This window comes from Podarcis raffonei, chromosome 16 (genome assembly GCF_027172205.1).
Source record: "Podarcis raffonei isolate rPodRaf1 chromosome 16, rPodRaf1.pri, whole genome shotgun sequence".
Lineage (NCBI taxonomy): Eukaryota > Metazoa > Chordata > Lepidosauria > Squamata > Lacertidae > Podarcis > Podarcis raffonei.
The window spans coordinates 6,228,707-6,237,826 of record NC_070617.1 but is presented as its reverse complement, the minus strand read 5'-3'; the positions used below and the strand labels follow the sequence as shown (position 1 = coordinate 6,237,826).

At 45.6% G+C, this 9,120-nt stretch overlaps 1 long non-coding RNA gene and 1 pseudogene across 1 annotated transcript; one reads left to right on the top strand and one right to left on the bottom strand.

Moving 5' to 3' along the window:
• Window positions 1–314: 314 nt before the first annotated feature.
• On the top strand, window positions 315–2,469 carry LOC128404283 (uncharacterized). Its single transcript, XR_008328085.1, has 2 exons — window positions 315–514; window positions 2,189–2,469. It is a non-coding gene; the product is annotated as an uncharacterized LOC128404283 (long non-coding RNA).
• Window positions 2,470–8,374: 5,905 nt separating this feature from the next.
• On the bottom strand, window positions 8,375–8,493 carry LOC128404512 (uncharacterized; annotated as a pseudogene).
• Between the last annotated feature and the right edge of the window lie 627 nt (window positions 8,494–9,120).

Here is a 9,120-nt window from a genome sequence, read left to right as displayed (position 1 = left end):
CTTGGATTGCCATCAACCCCAGTCAATGTGGCCTGTGGTCAGTGATGATGGGAGTTGTAGTTTCATAATGTCATTGGATTCCATTGCCCAGCAGCTTCAGCCAGCAAAGCTAGTCTTCAGGGATGATGGGACCTGTAGTCCAACAACATCTGGAGGGCCACAGATGTCCCTCGTCCTTGTTTTGCAACATGGGTTCTGCGAATTTCTACTTTCATTCCCCCTCCCCGGGAGTTTCCAAAAGTAGACAATACGGCTTTGATTATTTCATTTCATCCCTCCCTCCCTCTCTCCTTCCCTCTTGTGTTCAGTAGGATCCTGAAAGTCCCACAAGATGACATGCTGCATTTCTCCAGGAGTTTCCAGAGATGGTGGATTTTATGGGAGCAACAGTGAAGTGCTTGTTGACATTGCTCCTGAGAGCAGAGTGCGGGTCCAACCGGGACACTGTGCCCTCACACTCCCTCCAGCCCAAGTCAGCACCACCAATGAACCCTTCAGAATATCTTGCCACTATGTAAGTTATACCAAAAAGGCAGAGATAAAGTGTGTGTGTCTGTCTGTGTGTGTGTGTGTGTGTGTGTGTGTGTGTGTGAGAGAGAGAGAGAGAGAGAGAGAGAGAGAGAGAGAGAGAGAGAGAGAAAGCAGACTGAGCAACTGAGCAACTGCAACTTGATTGACCACGATCTACAATGTCCACCATTTGTGGCTACTGTGGCCTAGTGTCAGGGCTGGAATCAGACACAGGTCAGCCCTAAAGGAAGCACGTCTCCTTGTCAGTGAAGTTAATGCTTTAATCGAGGAAACAAACATGCAACTCAGCCTAGTGGTCTCAGCAACACTTCCCAGTAGGTCTTGCCCCTATGGAGCAGTTGCCAGGACTGCAGGTCCCTGCCTTAAATTCTTCTCTAAGGTGCCTCCACAACCGGATGTTTCCCAAGCAGTCTTAAACTGCACCTGCACACCTCTGACCTCTGTTCTGCTCTTCTCATTACCCTGTGAATTCTTGAAGACCAATGGGCGGCGGGGGGAGGGAGCTTGTTGCAGCAGGAGAGGGAGACTTCCTGGATTTTTCAGGAGTCCTTAGACCTCCTCCTTTGCTTCAGTCTTGGAGTATGAACTGCTCCCTGTCACAAACTCTTTCTGCTCACTAAACCCTGTTGCCCCTTCGGCATCCAACACCTCCTCCCAATCTTCTCCCTCTGACCTCTCCTCGTTCTCCCACCACCAATTCCTTGGCTCTGAGCCTTCCTCATCCTCTTTGTCCAGCCAGTCCATGCCATCTAGTTCTAACAGAGGTGGTAAACATGTGTCTTAAATAAATACCAGCCAGTCAGGGAACCACATCACCACCATGGTGGTGTTAAAAATGTCCAGTTAGTAGACAGAAGAACCTGCTAAAGTTCTAAGAAGAGCCTGCTGGATTAGGCTAGTGACCCATTTATTCCAGCATTCTGCTCTCATGGTGGCTGCCCAGATGCCCCAATGGGAAACCCAGAAGCAGGATCAAACACAAGAGTCCTCTCCATTCCTGTGCTTTCCAGCAACTGGTCTTCTGAGGCAGGACTGCCTCGAACTGTGGAGACAGGGCATAGCCATCATGACTAGCTTAGACTGCAAATCGGCTCATTCCTGAGATCATCCCTGGCTATTTACTCCCCACATCCAAGTCAATAACTAACAGGTGATCAGGAAATACTATCATCAGTTAATTGCACAGCTCTGCAGTGTACAGCTCCAGAGTGCCTTGTGGATACTTTCAGACATGCCTGAGTTCTGTTGTGGGGAAGGCACTTGTGAAAGTGCACTTTGCATACCTGAAGGTGGCTCACAGTGAGCTAGACAGCTGATAGCTCAGTGCTAGAGGTCAAACTTCAACAACATCTCCAGGTAGGGCTGTGAATGTCCTCTGCCTGAAACCCTGTAGTCTAAACTGATAGTGCAGAGCTAAATGGACCAATGATATATCTCAGCATAATGCACTTTCTTAAGCTTCAGTTTAGGCATGAATATTCCAACTCTACAGTTCTATGATTTTATGTGTGGTACTTTTTATTTATTTATTTAAATGAACCTGGATGCAAAGTAACTCCTGCACAAGGTTAATGGCAAATAATCCAGAATCCAACCAGAATTCTGACTGATGTGGTGAGTTGAGAGACTGACTTGTCCTGCCCTTCCCTTGTTATAGAAGGAAGCCAGCTGCAACATGCTTCCCGCTACGAAGTCTTGCTGCTCCCCAAACAATTGGATGTGTCCCTCTCGTACTGGATCCTGCAGAGGATGGACTGGTTCATCAAGTCTTGGGACGCGAGTAGGAATACAGCCACAAAGCTGTGAAGTGGTTTTCCCAGGGGGATATCTGTGTAGCAATGTTCATAATGGAAAAGTCTCCTGCTGCCAGGCCTGCAAACCATGTTAGTCCCCAATGCAGTCTACGAAACACACAATAAATGGGACATGTAAAATGCTCATCTGTAAAGGCTCTGCTCTTATAAAGTGCATGTCATGTAAATTTTATTTTATTTTATTTTTAGTTGAATTTTCCTTAAGCCAGTTATGGGGAACTTTGTGACTCTCAAGATGCTGTTGAATGTCACTCCCGTCATTCCTGGTGGGATACTGATGTGAAGTGAATGTCAACAACATCTGCCAGGAGCAGGTTAACTTATTTTTGCCTTAAACTCCAAACCCTATTTCTTTGCACCTGCTTCAATGCCCTTTCCTCTCTTGGGGAATTGGTGCTACTTCTTTCTGGGAGGTGATTCCAACCAATAAGGGATCATGCCATCAGTCCCAACCACTCAGGGATCACAGTATGATGATGTCACAATGACAAGCCAATTCAGATTTGAACAAGTGGTGATGTAGTGTAGGCACTTGTGTTGTATACCATCTTACTAAACATGGGATGAACTGGATTACCCAATGTGATATCCCAAGTACCATGACTTTTTTTTAAAAAAGGACCCTCCCAGGCAAATCCATCATTGCAGAGATATACCTCACTGTAAAAATATGTAACTTTCTAATGCAAAGATTCCCTGTCTCTCTTACTTGGGGGTATGTATACAACTGAGTGCTTCAATAAAATCCTTGTACTTTTTAATTGCTTTTGCATGTCTAATTCATTCCATGGCTCCTATTCCCTTTCCATTGTGAACCAAATTAATGAAAATATCAGGTATCCGAACATCAATTCCTCACCTTCAGAGCTACTGGTATTTAAATCTACAGTGTGGTCAGGACTGGGATTGGGTTGGTGGGCTGTGATGCAAGAGGAGGGGGGGAAAGAAACAAGGGGGGGCTGACTGCTGATAATCTTAGTTGGAGGAGAAGACAATGCCCTTTTGAACCACTTTGAGACTCCTTAGGTAAAGGTAAGGGGACCCCTGACCATTATGTCCAATCGTGACCGACTCTGGGGTTGCGGCGCTCATCTCGCTTTATTGGCTGAGGGAGCCAGCGTACAGCTTCCAGGTCATGTGGTTAGCATGACTAAGCTGCTTCTGGCGAACCAGAGCAGCGCACGGAAACACCGTTTACCTTCCTGACGGAGAGGTACCTATTTATCTACTTGCACTTTGTTTTTTTGTTTTTTTAAAAGATATTTATTGAAATTTTCAACTTTAATACATTAAAAAAGAATCAAAAAAGGAAAAACAAAAAGGTTTAAAAACACATAAAGTTCACAATCCTTATTTTTCTATAACATATTTCCCTGACTTCCCCACACCTCCCCTTCTTATATTCCAATTCAAAATGTTAGTTCAGCAAGTTCTTATCCCTAATTTTAACCTTTTTCTATTTAGTTCATTTTAAAAAAGCAATTTTGCCTTATCCAAACTTAAACACAATACTTATGCATCAATACTCGTTCTTAAAACATTTTTCTAACGTCGACCCAATTTCCCTTCCACGAATTCCCCAATTTTCATACAAATAACAAAATAAAATAAAAATAAAACAGATTGTAATTATACACCCTTTGGATTCCCAAACTCCACCCCCCCTTTCCCGGTTTCAATCCCCAACAAATGTCCATCAGTCTTAGTCTACTATCAGCCTGGAGATCTCACGTCCGAGGCTCTTAATTCTCTCTCAATTCCTCTCTGCCGGTTTTTTTTATAGTCCTTAATATTAAACACCAGATCTCGGAGAAGCTCTGGCTCAACGGGATCCATGTTTCTTCCAGCCAGACCTCCTTACTTAAAAGTGGAGCCCGAATCATGTTTCTTATTCCTTTCAAGTCCAAATGTCCCCAAAGCTCCAACTTCCACCTTAAGCAAATTCACCTTAATCAAATTTGTAATCCATAGGTCTTCAGATCTCCACATAAGGAGATCTCTCCATTCTTCAATCTTCAATTCAAAACAGATTTTCATCATCCAGTACTTATTTTCCTTTGTAGCCATCATGTCAGGCCTCTGGCTCTCCTTTGTCATCTGCAACATTACATCTCCTCCTGCCTTTTCCTCAGAAACAACATATATCTCTTTCTCCACACTCTCAAATCTTTCAAGTTTCTCTTCTTGTCCAGCTGCATGGACTTCATGAGTCAAGTCCTTATCAAATTCAATGGATTTGTTTACTGTTAAGTCCAGAGTTGCAACATTTGTAGCCAAAACATCAATTTGGCCTTGTAACTTTCCCAAGAGAAGAAACACTCTGTCCAATTTAGCTTGAATTTTTCCTCCTTCAGCCATTCTTGTCATGTCCCAAAATCCCCTCTAGAGGGATTTTGGTTACTTTATCTTCCTTCCAGTTCAAATCCAAAAATCAAGTTAGTTTGTACCAGTTCTTCCTTGTTTTCAACAAAATATAACCAAATTGTAGCAAATATATCCAGCAGAGATAGCAGAAACAAAGTTCTCTTTTTCCTTCTTGACAGCTAATTTGACAGCTGTCAAACTCTTCTATATCTCCTCAACAGGCTCTCTCGCGGATCACTCCCGGGTCCGGGGGGGGTGGCACTTCAGCTCTCAAAATTAGCTCTTATCCTCCAGTGAAATTACTTATACTGCCAACTCGTGAAATTAATGTCTTTTACCCAATAAAGAAGAAGAAATTCTCTCGACCTTAGTTAGCTAGTCCTTGCTTTAGATTATTTATAAGACGGGGAGACGGACTTCCTGTTTGCGCCTTCCCCGATCGTGCCTGATTCAAAAAAAAAAATTTCTTTACAAATCCAATTTCCGTATTACTCATGGGTTGTTGCTTTTAGAGTCCAATTGTTGACAAGAAGAAGTCAGCGCTCTCTGACCACGGCATGCGGCTTCACTCCGCAGGAGAAGCAGTCGACTCTCAGCACCGCGCCGCTCACCCCGTCCCCCGTTCCGAAGCCTTTAAAAAGGCTCCTTCGTGGGTCGGGGGCGCAAATGGTGCCCGCCGAGTCACCAAGTTCACAGGCTTCAGCGCCTGTGATTTCTGAGGGTCCCCGCGTCGCCGCAGCGGCAAGACCCGGATCCTGCGGAGCCGATTCCCTCCGGAGCTCAGAGGGAATCCGCCATTAGCCGATGGCGCTAACCCAGAAGTCCGATGGCGCTAACCCGGAAGTCTATCTACTTGCACTTTGACGTGCTTTCGAACTGCTAGGTTGGCAGGAGCTGGGACAGAGCAACGGGAGCTCACCCTTTTGCGGGGATTCGAACCACCGACCTTCTGATCAGCAAGTGCTAGGCTCTGTGGTTTAACCCACAGCGCCACCCGCGTCCCCTTGAGACTCCTTAGGGTAGTGATAAAACGGGATATCAAATCCAAACTCTTTCTCCTCCTCCTCTTCTTCTTCTTTTCCTGACTTCAATTGCTTGGAAAGAGGGAGCAGGGATGCCAACCCTTCCCTCCCTGACTCCTGTTGCCCCCAGAGAGGAGAACCTCAGTGGAGGCTCAGGAGAGCTTGGAGCAACTGGGAGGGGGCACTGGCTGAATAAAAGCCTGAACAGGAGGGTTCAGTCTTGTCACCTAGAACCAGGCATCACCTGGGCAGAGAGGAGCAAACCCATCCAGCCCAAAGGAGTGCGCATCTGCGGTCCCAACATTCTCAGAGAGGGCAATCAACTTTTGTGCATGACAGCACCATGCCTGATTTCTAAAAAAACTTTACAGGCGGAGCATGGAAACTTGAGGTATTAGAAGATGTGGTATGGAAGGGACAGGGTGGAAATCCCCCCTCCCTCGGTGAAATAAGCAGTCTGTCAGGATCTCAGGCATACACGAGCAAGCTCTGACAATAATTAAGGTGTCTCTGGCAGATTTATGGTACGTTTATTTACAACAGGGGTCAGCAAACTTTTTCAGCAGTGGGCCGGTCCACTGTCCCGCAGACCTTGTGGGGGGCCGGACTATATTTTGAAGAAAAAAATAATAAACCAATTCCTATGCCCCAGAAAGAACCCAGAGATGCATTTTAAATAAAAGCACACATTCTACTCATGTTAATACATGCTGATTCCCGGACCGTCCGCAGGCCCAATTTAGAAGGCGATTGGGCTGGATCTGGCCCCCGGGCCTTAGTTTGCCTACCCATGATTTACAATTAACACACAGAAAGTGGCATGGAGCCATCCACCCTTGGTCACGAATTGCTCACTCTGAACCTCTGTCCCTTCTACAGCATGGAGCGCAGCGTGCCAATGTCCCTTCCTCCCTCCCTTGTACTTCCCTTGCATTTTAACCCTTTCAGCTCTCCTGGAGCAGGGGAGGGTGGATGGACTTCTTCTCCACTATCAAACAAAGAGGCCTTCCTTCTGGTTGCATAGCAACCCCCTCAGGGCTGCCTGTTTCCTCCCCCAGCCCACTGCAAGCCTTCTGAGCATAGCTGTCAAGCGTCCCTTATTCCAGCGCCATGTCCCGCTGCTGTCCCTTATTGATGGATGTCCCTTAAATGTCCCTTAAATGATGTCCCTTAAATTTCAAATGAAGCAGCTCCTCTCCCTCCCTCCCTGCCGGCCAGGGAGGAGGGAGGCTCCAACTGTGTTGCTTTGCTGTGTTGCTCACCCAATAAGAAGTCTAAGAATGACTGGGGGGTGGAGCTTGCATGCCTTGTGCTGATCAAATCGACTGCGTTGCCTGGGGACTCGCCTTTGATCAGCGCTTCCCAGCGGAGAGGTGACGGTGGTTTTCCTTGAGGCTTCGTTTGGTTGCTGGCTGGGCTTTCTGCCTTTGGCTCAGAGGGGCTCAGAAGTTGAACATACCTGTGCTGAGTGCTCGGATCGGAATCGGATGGATACGTCATTGACGGCCCACTCACCCTTGCTAGTGAAAAGGTCTGTCTGGAGCGGGGGCACATGGTGGAAGAAAAGGAAAGGAGATCTTGTGGGAGGGGGGGCTTTTGAATTTGTTTTGGAGGCTCCTTCAATTGACTTATGGGGGGAAAGAAAGGAGCTGGTTGACTAAAATGGTGGGTGACTGGAGATCTCATGGCGAGGGGGGGGAGGCTGCGTGTGTGTGGCTAGTTAATGCAAGCTGAGGGGGGTTTTGAATGCTGGACGCCATTTTGTTGCACGTGCTGCTGCAAACTTTGCAGTGCAAAGCCCGGCTGGGGAGCCATCTTAAGCTGAGGCTGCATAGGCCTTGTGGTGCATGGGATTCAGATTCTATTCAGTTGAACCTCTGGTTACAAAGTTGGTTGGACAGTGTTCTTGAAGCTACCAGCATGAGTTTGACCAGACTGCAGGAGGACAGGAAGACTGGAGAGCCTGGAACAGGTTAGGCTGCAGTTCCCTTATTTTGGCTGCTGATCCCTTATTTTCAAATCTGTAAGTTGACAGCTATGCTTCTGAGTCTACTTCTCCATCTGCGGCTGGAAACCCTGGAGGACGTGGGGACAAACTAATCCATTCTTGCTTTGACTATGACTGCAATCCCTCATCTCCAGAGTCTGACTCTTCCCAGGGGTCTTACTCAGCCGTGACTCTGACACCCATTCATGTTTTAGGGCTAGCTATTAGAAAGAATGAAAGCCATGAAGTGTAGGAAAGGCCATAGATTAGTTCTTCCTACTTATCATGTTTGATGACAGCCTCAGTAGGTTCTAGATTGTAGGGCTAGGTGGAGAACCTTTTTTTTTAGTTGCGGGGCTACATTGGTTAATTCAATATTGGATTAATGCAGAGGTTTTCAACCTTTCTGAGTCCATGGCCCCCTTGACTGACATTCTTTCTGCAGCACCTGAACAATGGGGGTGGAGACGCTCCTTCAGGTATACTGGGCTGAGGCCGTTGAGGACTTTAAAGATCAGCACCAGCACTTTGAATTGTGCTTGGAAACGTACTGGGAGCCAGTGTAGGTCTTTCAGGACCAGTGTTATATGGTCCCGACGGCCACTCCCAGTCACCAGTCTAGCTGCCGCATTCTGGATTAGTTAAAACATAATAAAACGCTACAGCACCCAGTATTCCCAGGAAGTCTCCCATCCAATTACTAACCAGGCCTGACCCTGCTTAGCTTCCGAGATCAGATGAGATTGGATGTGTTCAAGGTAGCATGGGGATAGTATAGTACTAGCACTGTTACCAGTGTCACACAGTACCCATTCTGTATCTGCAATAAATCAATATTTTTGTGTGGTAGCACAACACTTTGGAACTTCCTGCCTATTGGTATCAGGCAGGCACCTCCACTGTACTATTTTTTGGCACCTGATGAAAACATTTGTGTTTAGATAAGCATATCTACATGCAAGATGGTGGGTTTTTTGGCTAGGTTTTTTTTTTAAAAAAATTGATCATTTTAATTGTTTTTAGTAATAATTTTATTCTTTTTTATTCTTTTTAAAAACTGCTTTGAGGGTTTGTTTGTTTTTTACAATCTAGTGGTGTATGAATTTTATAATATTAAATAAATAAATGCCCTTGTGGAAACTTTCCAGGGACCACATGGGTGGAAACAGAAGTAAAAGTGGACAGAAATGAATGCCAATTTTTCCTTTTGCACATACACTCTGACACACTGATCTCTACCCTCCCTCCAGGCAAGCAAGCGGCTTTGTCGGAGTTTAAAGAGATATTCAGGCAAAAACACTTTGTTTTTTTATAAGATATTTATTAAAGTTTTCAATATTAATACAATAAGAAAAAAAAATCAAAAAGAAAAAATAACAAAAATACAAAAAATTAAGAATAA